We start from the raw sequence: 16,999 nt of genomic DNA on the forward strand, positions 1-16,999 counted from the left end.
AGCATATAGTAGGCTCTTAATAAATGCCTGTTATATCAATGGCTCAGTACATAGTTTTGATTCCTTAAGCAGGAATGAAGAGGATTTTTTAGAGGTTCTCTATCTATAAGGAGCTTTTTATGCAATTTCCACAATATTCTTGAAAAAAGTCAGAGTATTTATTAACTCTGTCAGATCTATCAATAGATAAAGTAACTCTAGTGAGTTCAGGGTAGATGCAGAATAATACCAAAGCAAAGCCTCTGGAAGAAACATTACATGAGTTACAGGAAAGAGAAGTTCAGAGAAAACCACAATAATACATTTTATGTGCACCATGTTCCTTCAGTCATCTTGAAATACTTCCCTCCTGAGGTACAAGCAACTTCCATCCTCTTCTCTAGCCTGGGTTACAAAAGCTTTCAGAGATGTTTTGTGGGGAGCATGAAGCTGTGGGCGGCTGTTCTTTATTCCTCTTTGGCGCACACAGCACCCTGTCTTTCCGACCCTGAGCTCTCTTTTTGTACCTTGCTAAGCAGAACATACAACAGAATAATGGGTTCGTTTTTCGGGGGTCTCAATAGTGCCCTTTCTTCCTGTTTTCATTAAAATAATGAATGTCAGTCTTCGATCCAGTGTGACTGCAGGTTAATTGGCAAGCTTTTTGCTGGGAGGGGTTGTCAGTCTGGGAGTTGTCAGGCCCTGCTGTGTGCTGCTGATAGCCACAGCTGTGGAGTGGACCCAGCAGAAGCAGCCTGATTAGCCCTGCGATTATTTCATATACAATAGAATCAGGCTGAGATACTACAACAATGAGGTGTCTGTCTTCTTTCCAAACAAAGTACAGGAAGCAACAGCAGAAAAGGAGGGCTGGGGAGAGGGTGGAACACTTCACGTGCCATCAATCTCCAGTGATCCTAGAAGAGTCCGGTGGAATCTTGGTTCTACAGAGGTGGCCATGCTCATTTACTATTATTTTTTTTCCTTTGTAACCATTTTTTTATGCTAAAATACACGTAACATAAAATTAAGTGTACAATTCAGTGGCATTAAGTACATCCACAATTTTGTGCAACCATCACCACAATCTATTTCCAGAACTTTTTCATTACTCCAAATAGAAACTGTATACCCATTACCTGGGACTAGGGAAAGATTTCTAACTCTTACGCAAATCCAGATGCAATGAAATACTTTTGATTACTTAATGATAAAAAAAATGTGCATGATATAATCAAAAGACAAATAAATGAGTGTAAAATACTGGTAATAAAATTACAGATAAAGTGTGGAGTTTTTTGCTTTTGTTTTTCCCTGTGCTGATTTAAATCAGACACAGTAAGAAGCAAATTAAACAAAATCACCTTTTGGGGACTAAGCTAGGGTATAAACAGGCAAACAGACAGTCAGACAAAGGGTTTAGTGTGTTTTGTAAAACCAACCAACAAACAAACATTCCAACCGGATAAAAAGCCTGTCTTCTTTTATAAAAGCACAGTCTCACAGGTATCTGCCTCCTCTTCTTCTAAATGTGCCTCACAGACTGCACTATGAAAAATCAATCCTACCAGAGAGCCTTGTTTTGTAACTTTTCTCTGTGGGCAAGCTTTTTCCTAAGAGTATACAAAAGGTTCAGAGGTACACTAACTCTGTCATGGCCATTAGCATTTTATGTGATAAAGCATGGCTGTTGCTCACTAAATATACACTAGTGTGTCACTTAGGAAGTGGCTTAGTCCGTGGGGGTTAGCAACAGACTGGGTTGCTGAAAAACAACAGAAATTTACTCCTCACAGTTCTGGAGGCCAAGATCAAGGCGCCAACATGGTCACCTTCTGGGAAGGGTCCTCTTCCTGATTCATAGCTGGCACCTTCTCTCTGTGTCCTCACATAGTGGAAGGGGTGAGGGAGCTCTCTGGAGCCTCTTTTATAAGGGCTTAATCCCATTCATCTCACTAAGCCCCTTCCAAAGGCTCCACTTCCTAATACTATCAAGAGTTAGGATTTCAACATAGGAATTTTAGGGAGACACAAACATTCAGACTATAGCAGCAAATTAATGGTGCAACACAAAAATCAATATATCCTAATGGTTTCCAAAGGTCAGTTGGCTTCAGAAACTTCTTTGGTCCTATAAGGACTCCTTTGCCATCAGGAGAGGGGTGGCAGCTGCAGAGACAATAATAATTTTGCCAAAGTGACAGGAGGCCCTTTAGCCAATTGTCCCTCTTTGAATCCATTCACTTTTTATTATGGACCCCTGTGGCAGAATTTCAGTAAAGCAACAATAGCAACATGGCTTCAAAAACAAAGGACGAGACAAAAATTTGGAAATCTCAGAGGGTGGAACTGAATATTTGCCACATTCAGCAAGTATTTATGACTAGTCTTGATGCCATCAAATGTACTATGGATGTTATTTGCTATGAAACACAAATTCTATCTTGAAAATATGAGTTATATGTTTGTCTCTTAATCTCCTCTTCTATTTTAGAACATAAGAGATTTCTGTTGAATTTCATAATATAGCTTTCTAATAAACCCAAACAGAAATGGATAGGAATACCTGATTCCCTAACTGGCAATATTTGCTGCTGAGTATTTCTCTGGTTATCACCAACCAGAGTAATTGTTTGATCTTTAGAATTTTTCAAAATAAGGTATCAAATTCATTTTCTACTATTGGTCCAACTGCATTATGGAAATTTTAACACAAAGCGTAGAAATATCATATGCTAAATCAATCTTCTTGGATTATTCAATACTTATTCATGTTTTGGGTATATTTAGTATTGAGTCAGATTTTAATATAGTGCACATACTTTTTTCCTCAGCCTGAAGCAATGAATTTTAGGGCCACTCACTTCAAATGTCTCACACCCTCCTCCCCTCACACACACATACCCAATAATCATTGTAGATTGTATCCTGTCAAACTTCTAAGGTCAGATCCACAGATTTTATGGTATTGGGGACATCATTAGGTTTGGCCATTTAGGGATTAAAAAAATGAGAGAAAATATTGTGGTCGTGGGCTTCCCTGGTGGTGCAGTGGTTGAGAGTCCACCTGCTGATGCAGGGGACACGGGTTCGTGCCCCGGTCCAGGAAGATCCCACATTCTGCGGAGCGGCTAGGCCCATAAGCCATGGCCACTGAGCCTGTGCGTCCAGAGCCTGTGCTCTGCAACGGGAGAGGCCACAACAGTGAGAGGCCCATGTACCGCAAAAAAAAAAAAAAAAAAAAAAAAAAGGATTGTGGTTGCCCTTAGCAACTACTGCATCGCATGCTATTTGTGTTATCTGTGAGCTGCAGAGCATCACCTTCTTTTTAAGAAACACAAACATGCACATATAGTACACCCCACGATAGTTTTCAGCTAATCACAGATTCAACAATAATAATAACATAAGAAGTGGAGCACACATTCATTTGGTTTCACTCTCCTGTTTATCATGTGGATATTTTCAAGACGTAATACTTTATTTTGTCTTGTTTTTAAGAAACAACTTCACTGAATGATTTTTATGATGAAAATAAGAGGCAGTGGAGCATTAGATTTGATCACAGTAGCGGGCTGTTTAAAATAACAATAACTACTTAAGTCAATAATTTGAAAGACTCCCCAGTATAGAAATCTGGCTCTCAGATGATTTTCTCTCCAATTTCTTGATGTGTGTATATTAATTTTTGTCTTCTTTAAAGGTCACCGCACAGTGTTTGTTATAAAGGGACATTAAAACAGAAAGATCAATTTTTATCCTTGGTATTCTGAATGCAATCAAATAATGTTTGAAAATTTTTATAGGCCAAAAGGAAGTTGTTTCATGCCAATTTAGCTAATTAGACTTCTAATAGTCTCACCTCTGAAAATTAAGTATTTTCATTCTGTGGATTGGCTGACCTACCTGTCCTTTCAAAAAGGCAATTATAATAAGGAATTGATAAAAAAAAAGTTCAGGTATTCCTCAACATATTAGGCATTTCTCACTGTAAAAATAAATAATATTCTTTAAATTTCCCTGTAAAACAAAAGACTTCACCTGAGGTTCTTTTTCTTTTCTTTTCTTTTTTAAGGTGGGGAGACATTGATGGAGACTTATCACTTCAAGAATCTCTCTCCAGTAAGATATTGTGTAGTCACTAGGGTCATTCACAAATATTATGTTTCTCCTTCTGGTCCATGGCAGGGTTGAATTGTACATCCTTTGAGTTTAGCTGAGGTCATGTGGCTTATTTTGGCCAATAAAATATGAGCAGAAAGGACACAGGTTACTTGATGGATGAAGCCTTTAGAGCCAGTACTCAGTTGGCTACTTTCCCATTTCCTGCCTCTTCAGCAGTTGTGGAAACAGATGTGGAGATGGAGTTTCCATCAGCTCAGACTCCTGAGTTGCTACCCTGAGTAGGACCCCACCTGCAGCTAAGATTTTGAGGGTTTTCAGTTACTGCAACATTATCTTGCACAATTTGATAAATATAAAGATGAAAAGAAAACAAACCAAAACCCTAAATAAGACTACTGAATTTTAATCACTGCAGAGGAGGTTAGATTGTTTTTGTTTCACCTTTGGCTTACTAAATTGAGGATAGGGTTGCACTTTCTTTCCAGGAACCCTATGGTAGATTACAAAAATTGCCTCACCCCTTCTTTTATCCTTGTCCTTTGCCATATTTTTTTCAGAGTCCTCTATTTGACACTGGGTTTAGCCATATTACCTCCTTTGGGAAGTTAGCGAACATGAAAGAATAGTCTTGAAAATGATTGCACCATTGGGCATACCCTCTCTCTTTTTCCTCTTCCATTGCCATCAGAACATGTCTGGGATAACCTGCTGAATGGTAAGAGATGTGTGAACAGAACCAAGTTGCCCTCAGCAGCCCAGCCAAGTTCAGTTTAAGTGAGTGGGCAGCCAGCCAAATCCCAGACATGTGAGAACCCAATGAAGATCAGCAAAGCCCCTAGAAAGCCATCATAGGCACATGAGCAATAAACACTTAATGTTGTATGCCAACGAGGTTTGTGATTGTTTGTTGCAGGACATTATTGTGGAATTAGACAATTGATGCATCCTCCTAACCCTCCACTCCTCATCCCTACTCTACACAGGCCCCTCTGAAACATTATCCCCATGCAGCAACTCTATACTTGCTGTTTCTTCACAAGTTTTCCTCCCACTTCTCTCATGTTAATGAACAATTATTTCCTTAGGAGGTACATGATACAAGTTACCTTTTACACAACTGGTGGCATGTAGTCTTCATCTTTCTAGCTTTTATGTTCTACTGCTAGGCATATTGGCTTGTCTTACCTAGTTATCCTCTTTGCGTCAACATTGGATTAAAAACAGGCTTCTACCCAAATTGCGTGTGTGTGTGCCTGTGTATGTAAAAAAATCACATATGTTGGGAAATTTCTTATATGCAAAAATATTTCTAAATCTGTATAATTTTCATTAATCAAGTCTTCTTCTCTCTTCTAATCCAGACAACTGGCTCAATGGGAGAATTAATCCTGTGTATTTTATACTTCAGCTAACATTCAAGTGGCTCTTTTATGTTCTCTTGCCTTACAACTGAAGGTAGGCTAAGGAAGGCAAGACACTACCAGGGGATGAAAGGGATCTATCTGAAATTTTAGTAACCAATTTTCCAATTTCTTATAAGTTTCTCTTCTTAAAATTGTGTTAAGTGATATTTAGTTGGTTGAGTTCATCTTATAAGAAAGGAAAAATGTATTTTTGAGAATAATTATAAGCCAAAACGCAGAAAAATATTTATGGTATCCCAAAATATATTACTTTACAGATTTCTTAAGATTCCCTTAATCCACTATGGCACTTTTGCTTATAAAACATCTCAGCCTTGTCCAAAAGATGTTTACAGATGTTAAAAGGGGATGTTTTAGGCAAGTCAATATTATGTTGAATCAATATTACTTCTAACAGTCAGAGCACACCACCACATTATTTTAATACTTTCTGAAGGTTTTAATCACCAGGTTTGTAATGTCCTTTTAAGAACATGAAAATGCTTTTTCTCTGCTCATTCATTTTGTCTTTCCCCACTTGGAAAGTATTGATTCCCTCTATTTTTCTCTTAAGTGTATATTATAAGCTCCTGGCCAATGTGATTGCATTCCTATTTTTTGTTTTGTCAACATCAAAGATATATTAGTAGCTCTCTAGAAGTAATTTTAGCCATTTTGCGCCAACTTTTGGATACGATTATGGAAGTACAATCTTAAAAACCAAATCTAAACCTCTAATGAGACAAAGAGGAGTGACTAAAGTTTGGTTGTGTTTTTCTTTCTGTTATGCTATCAGAGAGCAAACAGAGCTCTTTTAAGTGGTCTCACTCTGCATGCATTTCTGCTTCCATATGCATTTAACAGGTATATGGATAGTTTTGACTAATTTATAAAGTGTAATAGTTTGCCTGACAATAAGTTGTCATTTACTCATTGTAAGTCCACAAAGTCTATCAAAGCAAATCACAATTTTGGAGTACTGCTAAACCCTCTGCATATTTTCATAGTAAATCAGTGCTTGTTTATTTAACACAGGTGTTTCTGTAATTGCACTGCTTTAGGAAAATTCAATGCTCAATGGCCCTCAAGTACTTCCACCTGTCGAGTGTATGGCCCATTATTAGTATACCAAACAAAATCATAAAATGTGTAAAATGTTAACTGATTAAAGACTTGGTTTTGATTATTTGGATTCTGGTTATGCTTTTCTTGTCACTTCATTCATGTTAAGCACATTTTCACCCCCCTCAAAAGAAGTTAGTTGCTAATGATATATTTAGCAAGAAAAACAGATGTTATATTCACATTAAGACCTTGAATTTAAGGAACAAATAGTTTTCTAGTTATAAATCAGATTTTGAAGATGAGGGAAGCAAAATAGAAAGCCAGTGAACTATTGCATCAATATAATTCCATGCTATACTGTTCTAAAACATACTGAGATGACAGTTCATTGCAAGGTTATAAATTATTTTATAAATCATTCAAAAAGCTTTTTTTGAACACAAATAGGCATGGAGCTGGGAGGGGGTGATGCTTTGCATTGTGCTACGAGAAAATGCAAGGTCTTTGCCCCCTCAAAAACCTTACCATCTAGTTTGGAATGCAAAATGAATATGGCAAACAATTAGCAAACAAGCAGAGGCTAAGGCTTCACAATGAGGTGAAATTGGAGGTGAACTTTTGAAAACTTGAATAGAAAAGAGATGATCTTCTCAAGGTGGGTGGGAAGCAATTAGCACTAGCAAAGGCATAAAGGCAGGAATAAACATGAAGAAGGCCTTGAAAAGTGTAGCTTGAAAAACTGGAAAAATGAGCTACCATCTTTGTTATATTCAGAAGTTTAGATTGTAGTAATTTTATCGTCATTTATTACTCAGCATTTTCAAATTTCCATTATAACTTCTTATTTGTTCTGACTGATTTAGAAATGCGCTTTTAATTTCTGAAAGTATCAGTGTCCTTTCCTTATTGATAATCCAATTCAATTGCATTATCATCAGAAATTATTCTGCATATCTATTCTCTGAAATTTTTGATAGCTTCTTTATGTTTAATGTGTATTCAGTTTTCATGAACGTGTTCCTACAAAGAAGAGGCACACCCTCTAACTGTTGAGTGCAGGATATAATATGTAATTAGGATTATATAATTATATGTTCTGTAATTAGAAATATATACATATATATATAATCCTGCACTTAACAGTATGTATCCTTTAAGTAAAATATATTAATTTTCTAATGCAAATATTCTAAAATTTTTATTAAACTCGGTCTGCTTAACATGTCAATTGAGAGAAGTCTGTTGAAATCTTACAACTATAATGATTGATTTGTATATTTATCCCTGAAGTTCTATCATTTTTTGCTCTATAAATCTTGAAGCTATGTTATTAGATGCACACACATAATCCCTTTATCATCATGTAGTGACCCTCTTTACCCCTAACAATATTTTATCTTATGGTATCTTTTGTCTGGTATTAACATAGCTGTGCCAACATTTTAAAATATCTGTTAGTATATAGTTAGTATCTGTCTGGTATATATTTTTCAATCCTTTTCCTTTTAAATTTTCCATGTTTTTAAGTATTAGACATATCTCTTTTCTTTTTTTTTTTTTTTTTTTTTGCCATATGAGGGCCTCTCACTGTTGTGGCCTCTCCCGTTGTGGAGCAACAGGCTCCGGACACACAGGCTCAGCGGCCATGGCTCACGGGCACAGCCGCTCCGCGGCATGTGGGATCTTCCCGGACCGGGGCACGAACCCGTGTTACTTGATGGATGAATCGGCAGGCATCCAACCTCGGCAGGCAGACTCTCAACCACTGCGCCACTAGGGAAGCCCGTGTGTGTGTGTTTTAAATCATGCTTGTTAACTGTTAAATCTTGTATCAGTGCACTTGTTTGTTTCTTTTTTAATCAGTTCTGGAATATTTTCATTTATTATCTCTTTAAATAAAGTTCTTCTCTATATTATATTCTCCTGCCATAGTTAATTATCTTAGACTTTCTCATTTTATCCTGTCTCTAAAATCTCCTTATCTCTCTAGGTAATATCATCTCAGTCACTATTTTTTCTTTTCAGTTCTTTATAATCTACTCTAAAACCTAAACAGTGAGTTTTAATTTAACTATTTTGTCATTTATTAATGTTGTATTTGACAATTTATCAAATGTTACTGGTCATTTTTGATAGTCTTTTATTGTTTGCTCATTTGATATGATCTTTCATGTCATTAAACATTTCATACATAGTTACTTACAACAACTGAAGTTCTTGAGAATATAAATCTGTTAACCCTGAAGGAAAGAGGAAGTCAGGGATTTAATTAAGTCCATCAAACTGCCCTTCAAATGTAGATTCTACAGGCAAAAGTATCAATTATGGAAGAGATGAAGAAATAATACATATAAACTTTTCTTTTGGAACTTACAAGATAACAACTTTGAGTCAACCAGGAGATGAGTGGAAAAACTACAACAAAGGACAGTCAGCGAACATTGAAAATCTTTAACAGTATACCTAAGACTAAAGCCATTGGATGGAATACAGAGAAAGAACACAAGAAAAATTATGTATGTCCTAATAATGGTAAAATAATTGAACTAAAAGAAATCAAAAGAATGGAGAAAGAAAGTAGAGGCAGGAGTCAGAACTGGTTCACTGATTGCCTTATCTGTAACAGCTGGGATTCAAAGCATATCATTTAAAAATTTCAAAGCAATAGAACACAGAGGTGAACCAAGGAGTAGGGTAGGGGGTGAATAGTAGGAGTGATCCATGTCCCTTCAGGAGGGAGTATTTTACATTGATATAGTTTTAAATTTCTGGTACATGGTAATAATAAAAAGCAGATGTATTCAGTTGTTTTTGTTATTGCTTTTAAATTACTTATAGACAGTGTACCTCCTTATTGCTATGCCCAGGTTGGTCCACTCCCACTGTTCCCCCTTGATATGCTACCAACAGGAGTATAAGCATATCAAACACTACTACCCAAAGTAATCTATAGATTCAATGCAATCCCTATCAAATTACCAAGGGCATTTCTCACATAATTAGAACAAAAAATTTTACATTTTGTATAAAAAGACCCCAAATAGCAAAATCAATCACCAGAAAGAAGAACAGAGCTGAAGGAAGCAGGCTCTCTGACTTCAGACTATGCTACAAAGCTACAGTAATCAAAACAATATGGTACTGGCACAAAAACAGAAATATAGATCAATGGAACAGGATAGAGAGTCCAGAGATAAACCCACGCACCTATGGCCACCTAACTTATGACAAAGGATGCCAGAATATACAGTGGAGAAAAGCCAGTCTCTTCAATAACTGGTACTGTGAAAACCAGACAGCTACATGTAAAACAATGAAATTAGAACACTCCCTAACACCAAACACAAACATAGACTCAAAACGGATTAAAGACCTAAGTGTAACGCCAGATACTATAAAACTCCTAGAGGAAAATATAGGCAGAACACTCTTTGACATAAATCACAGCAAGATCTTTTTTGATCTACCACCTAGAGTAATGAAAATAAAAACAAAAATAAACAAATGGGATCTAATAAGACTTAAAAGCTTTTGCCCAGTGAAGGAAACCATAAACAAAACAAAAAGACAACCCTCAGAATGGGAGAAAATATTAGCAAATGAAGCAACTGACAAGGAATTAATCTCCAAAATATGCAAACAGCTCATGCAGCTCAATATCAAAAAAACCAAAGAACCCAATCAAAAAATAGGCATAAGACCTAAACAGACATTTCTCTAAAGAAGACATACAGATAGCCAACAAACACATGAAAAGATGCTCAACATCACTAATAATTAGAGAAATGCAAATTAAAACTACAATGAGGTGTCACCTCACACCAGTCAGAATGGCCATCATTAAAAAGTCCAAAACAATAAATGCTGGATAGGGTGTGTAGAAAAGGAAACCCTCATACACTGTTGGTAGGAATGTAAATTGGTACAGCCACAATGGAGAAGAGTATGGAGGTTAGTTAAAAAACTAAAAATAGAGCTACCATATGACCCAGCCAACCCACTCCTAGACATATATCGGTAGAAAACCATAATTTGAAAAACTTCATGCACCCTGATGGTCATTGCAACACTATTTATAATAGCCAGGACATGGAAACAACATAAATGTCCATCAACAGAGGAATGGATAAAGAAGATGTGGTATATATATACATGGAATATTACTCATCCATAAAAAGGAACAAAATTGTGCCATTTATAGAGACATGGATGGACCTAGAGATTGTCACACAGAGTGAAGTAAATCAGAAAGAGAAAAACAAATATCATATAATATCGCTTATATGTGGAATCTAGAAAAATGGTACAGATGAACTTATTTGCAGAGCAAAAAATGGAGTCACAGATGTAGAGAACAAACTTATGGTTACCAAGGTGGGAACAGGAGGGTAGGATGAATTGGGAGATTGGGATTGACATATATACACTACTATGTATAAAATAGATAACTAATGAGAACCTACTGTATACCACAGGGAGCTCTACTCAATGCTCTGTGGTGCTCTAAGTGGGAAAGAAATCTAAAAAAGAGTGGATAGGGCTTCCCTGGTGGCACAGTGGTTGAGAGTCTGCCTGCCGATGCAGGGAACGCGGGTTCGTGCCCCGGGCCAGGAGGATCCCACATGCCACGGAGCAGCTGGGCCCATGAGCCATGGCCGCTGAGCCTGTGCATCCGGAGGCTGTGCTCTGCAATGGAAGAGGCCACAACAGTGAGAGGCCTGTGTACTGCAAAAAAAAAAAAAAAAGAGTGGCTATATGTATACATATAACTGATTTACTTTGCTGTATAGCAAAAATTAACACAATATTGTAATGTAACTATGATAAAAATTTTAAAAAGAAGAAAAGTAATATTACTGACTAAAATTGATTGGTGAGAGGATGAGGAGGAAATGATGAGGGGAGACGTGCTAATTTTATCATTGCTTCCAGTAGGAAACTAACAAATACAGTTTAAAGGAATATAGTACCAAGGTATTATGTACAGTCATTACAAATATAATTACTTCAACAAAAATACAAACTTTTCTAAGTGTCAAGGGATCTATTAAAAAGTAAAGCAAAGCAAGCAAACCACACTGTGGAAGATTTTATTTTAAAAAAACAAAAAATGATACAAAATGCTATGACATTCATAACATATCTGTTAAATCTCTAAATGTAAATTCGTTAAATTTACAAATTAAAAGAGTAATGATTTCTGATGTTATCTAAAAGATAAACTCAATTATATATAAGAAATAGATATCAAACAAAATGATTGAGACTGATTGAAAATAAAAGGATGGACAAACTTATCCTGAGAACAAGCAAACAAAAAGAAAGCATTGATCATGATCTTACTATTAGATAAGATGACATTCAATTTCAGCTGATTTAAGGATGAAATTCAAGATCATAGGGAGATTAGAAGGAAATTACTTGATAGATAAGGAATAAAGAAAAACTATTACCAAGTATTTGAGATATTTAGGCAAAAAGAGAATTTTAATATTATCTGGAAGTTATACCTGGGCCAAGTGGAAAGTAACTTTGATCAATCACAGGACCACTATAAAGTTCTCATTCCAGTCTTCCTGCTTTTTCCGAGAATTTATTGTTTACCAACTATGTGTCAGGCACCGTGTTAGCCACTTGGAAATCAGCAGTGAATTAAACACATAGAAATAATGGCTTCCACAAATCTGCATTCTAGTGAGGAGAGACTTCCAATAAAGATGTAACCAGTCAGAAAATATTCCAAGAATAAAGATAAGTGTCAAGGAGGAAAATATAACAGGAAATTGGGAAAAAAGGATGTAGAGGACATCATAATTTTAGATAGGGTAGCCAGACAAGGCCTTATCAAGACAGTAAGATTTGATCAAAAACCTAAAGAGGTAAAAAAAAAAAACATAAAATCAAATATGAAGGGAGAGTGTTGATGGCAGAGGGAACAGTAAATGCATAGTCTCTGAGATGGGTGTATGTATGCATGGCAAATGTAAGGAGATTTAAGAAGGTTAGTGTGGCTGAAATTGAGGGAATGAGGCCAGGTACAGAAGGAGATAAGATCAGAGAAATAATGAGGAATCGGTAGCATAGTCTTCAGTGCCTTGTAAACCATTATAACCATTATAAGGACATTGGCTTTTACTTTGAGTGAGATAGACAGCCATTAGAGGACTTTAATGGGAGGAGGGATATAATCTCCTGCTTACAGGCAGGAGGGAAAGGGAGAGAGAATGAATCAGATTGGTAAAGAGAGAGGGCATAATTAAGTTCCTATATTATGTTGCATTTAAAGCTGAAGATTTTATTTTTCTTTCCACCTCATTAATAAAGCTACTGTAGTGTCCTTAGAATACATAGAGTACAACATTTATAAAATGCTCATTCCATGATGAATTAAGTTTACAACTGCTGAAATTAAATATAACATTCTAGAACAATTATCAAACTTTAGGGTGCATCAGAATTACTTGGAAGGTGTGTTAAAATCACAGATTTCTGAGCCCAACACACAGTTTCTGACTCAGTACTGCTGAGGTGGGACCTGAGAATTTGCATTACTTTTTTTTTCCATATTTTTAATTACCTTTATTGCACCAATACAGCATACATATGCTCTATATACATATATCTGAAACTTCATTTTCAATTTTTCAGGAATTCAAATACATAATATATTATCATCTTGAGAATACAAAGAACACAACACAGAGGAAGATTGAGAAAATAGGTTCCCAGTAGTTAGTCACTAGTATTCTACAGCTTTCCTTTTAGTGTTTTCTATTGGAATTTTTAAATGTCCTGCCATGGCTCTGTAAGAATAGAGCTACTTGGAACGGAAAACAATGAAAAAAAAAAAAAAAGGACCCAAAGTGAAAAAGAGTCAAGAAGGAAATCCAAGAGAGAGAATCTATTTTGAAACTAAATATAAGGACTCCCTTCAGCCAGAGGGTACACATCCAAATAGGTGCTAAGGGAAGAAGTGAGATCCTCCCATTTCACTCTCAAAATTGCCCCTTAACTGACAAAATAGCTGGTGCCAGTTCACCTAAGAGCAGGACCCCTTCACAGCACTGTAAAAGGAATGGTGGGCAGAGGGAGGGAAAGTGGTGGGGGAGCAACTTGCTTCTGACATACCCCTGGTGATGGGTATCGCAGCCATCATTTGGGCAAAACCTACCACAGCTAAAACCATGGCTTGCCAGCTTGCTTCATAAATGATGGTGCATGTAATAGCAGCTTTCTGTTGAAAAACTGGATTGAAAAAGTAAATGTTTATGAAAAGGAGCCAGATACCCAGGTAGCAAGGTAATGTGGGTACTGAACAAGAGTTAAGTGCTTTCAACCTCTCTGCTCTACAAATTAGGTTAAAAACTCTAAACCCTTTAACTTTAGGACAAATAATGGGGCCATTACAAAGTAACGCTGTGCTTCAAATGCAGCAACTAGATGGAGCTGCAAGAAAGTAACTGCTTCTCTAGAATATAACTAGGAAAATATAGCCCCTTGAACCTCCTTCATCCAAGAGACACCCACTGATCAGAGATGCTGCACTATTCAACAGACAAAAGAAGAGTGGGGTGCCACCAACACAACGCTCTTGTCACAGGAAGAGACATGTAAACGCACTAGAAGAGGGCTGCACCCAGCACTGGATGTTCGCTGAATAAGACAAGCCAGAGGGAGGATATACAGCAGAGACCCAGGAAACAGGTCTTTCTTCACATCCACCCCTATCAAAATTCTGAATCTGTAAACACTGAGATCAGTCTGTCCATTTTTAGAGTCTTCAGTTAATGGAAAAAAGAAGTTCTGAGGTTTTTGTCTCCCCTGAAACTGCTAAACAGGGCTTCACAAAGAGGCACACAAGGGTCACGAGATGATTCTGAAATAAGTTAAAGAATTTAAAGATGGAGAACACTTTACAGATGTTAGAGGTTATTTCCCCACCAAAGAGACCCTGGCCTTTAGAGCCCTGCATAGTCAGTCACAAGTATCATAAGACCCACTATTCCCCTGCCCTGATAGTGAACAGGAGATAAGAAATACTTTCTTGGCTGTACAGCAAGGAACAACACCAGGGAGTGACACAACCAGCCTGAACTCAATGGAGAAGCTATGAAAACAACTGCTCAATAATTTTGGTTCTGGGGAGGGAAGGGGTTCCGAGCTACCCTCACAGATTGGTGCTGTCAAGGTCATTTTGATTCTTCAAGTCTGTCCTTAACGTCCTGCCAGTGCTCTTCAGAACTGGACCCAGTTGGATGGCTGTGGTGCCTGGTTTTGAACAGAGCTGGATGCAGTGATAAAGTCTCCCCACAAGTCATTGCTTGTAGAAACTGGAGCTGGTGCTGGTGTCGTTACAAGAGCAGGAGAATCCAAATATAAAAGGATATCTGCATCACTACCTCCATGATTGGATTTTGGTATGGGTGGTGGATTGACATGATTGCTGATGGCAACTGAGGAGGATGGTGAAGGAATTGTGACTCTGCCTCCAGATGGGGGTGGGAGTAAGCTTAGGCCCCCAGCTCCTGTAGTCTTGGACTTAGAAGCACCCTCAACTTGATGGTCTGCCCTTCCTTGAAGTCCAGATCCAACTTGGGACTATTATCCATTTCCTGAGATTCTTTGGAAATCTCAGATTCCTGCTTTACCCACTTGAAGTGATCTTGCAATGAGACATTAAAGTCGAAGGCATCACCCCGATCTGAGAAGCCAATGCCAATGAAAGCACTATGCCCAGTACCATTCTGGATCCGGATTACAAAGTAGCAGCTGGAATCTGTCACTGTCTCCACAGTAATACCAGGATATTTTTCTACTGGTGCCTGAGCAAAGAGCTCCCCTGAAACTTTATCCTCGAGTTTGATATAAGCAATCTTCCCTTTTGAAGTGATTCAGAGGCGACCAGTCCAATCAGATTGATCTAACTTCCAGTCAGATGCCCTGCAACTGTGGTTGGAGGCCCAGGGAAGAATCGGGTAGATGCTGACATTGGGTTTCACACACAGAACAGACTCGTACTCCAACTCGGCCGCCATCTTGGCTCTGAGAATTTGTATTTTTAAGTTTCCAAATGATGCCTGTGCTGCTGGTCCAGGGCCTAAGCTTTGAGATCCACTGGTCTAGAACATGTAATGCATACAACTAATGCAGAGATAATCTGAGAATCATTGGCATTTTTAGTAATCCTGCTGAGGAAATGACCTTGTGTTTTGGCCGCTGGTTTTTAGAACCTCTAAACTCTTACCCTCTCCTGACTGACATCTGAAAATAAAATTATTGGGTCCTTTCTGTTTATTCATCTACCACAGATTAATTTAAAAGTAAATATGAAAGAAAGGTATAAGCTTCCTTCTTACAAAAACCTGCTTAATTTTTTAAAAAAATTTCTGAAATTGATAATATTGAATTTTTTGAAGAGGTCAAATACTTTGCTGCTAATCCAAATGCATTTGTACTAGAAAGTGCTTAAACCAGCTAATTCCTATTATTATTAAACCTTAACTTTTCGTTGTTACTCGGACTCTTCAGAAGTTTATTAATAAGATTCCATTTTTATTGTAATTATACTGTCTCTATTCTGAAGAGGAGATATACATTAAGGGCTTATATGAAATGTCATTTGGACAGTGATGTTTTTTGTTTGTTTTTACTAGTTATCATCTTTTTTAGAATAAAAAGCGTAAGACACTAAATAAACTTTTCCAAGGGGTTTTTGTTGTGATTTTAGAAAGTGTGCCTGAGGACTTCCCTGGTGGTGCAGTGCTTAAGAATCCACCTGCCAATGCAGGGGACACTGGTTCAATCCCTGGTCCAGGAAACTCCCACATGCCACAGAGCAACTAAGCCCATGCACCACAACTACTGAGCCTGCACTCTAGAGCCCATGAGCCACAACTACTGAGCCCTTGTGCCACAACTACTGAAGTCCATGTGCCTAGAGCCCATGCTCTGCAACAAGAGAAGCCACTGCCATGAGAAACATGTGCACCACAAGGAAGAGTAGCCCCTGCTTGCCACAACAAGAGGAAGCCTGTGCACAGCAATGAAGACCCAACACAGCCAAAAATAAATAAATAAAAATAAATAATAAAAAAACTAAATAAAAAAGAAGAACTAACTTTTTTTTAAAAAAAAAGAAGGAAAGAAAGAAAATGTGCCTGGAAACAGTTGACTATTACTGGAATTCTATATGTATGGAATGGGATTAACGTGTTAAAGCTTTCCCAGTCTATGAAGTCTTTCTTAAATATTCTTTTCTATCAGCAAGGTGAATGGGAAAAGCATGTGGAATTGCTGAATTTTTAAGGATTTATTATTGTCAAGGGACATTTCTTCAGTTTTGTGGCTTTACAGATTTTCAGTTAACCAGTGAGGTTTCACATGTTATTTTGGTACTTAGAAAATCTGCAAGCAAGTGAGAAGCAGAA

At 37.3% G+C, this 16,999-nt stretch overlaps 1 pseudogene; it reads right to left on the minus strand.

The window, feature by feature from the left end:
* Positions 1 to 14,806: 14,806 nt before the first annotated feature.
* On the minus strand, positions 14,807 to 15,607 carry LOC115843963 (adaptin ear-binding coat-associated protein 1 pseudogene; annotated as a pseudogene).
* Between the last annotated feature and the right edge of the window lie 1,392 nt (positions 15,608 to 16,999).

Source organism: Globicephala melas, chromosome X, assembly GCF_963455315.2.
Source record: "Globicephala melas chromosome X, mGloMel1.2, whole genome shotgun sequence".
Classification (NCBI taxonomy): domain Eukaryota; kingdom Metazoa; phylum Chordata; class Mammalia; order Artiodactyla; family Delphinidae; genus Globicephala; species Globicephala melas.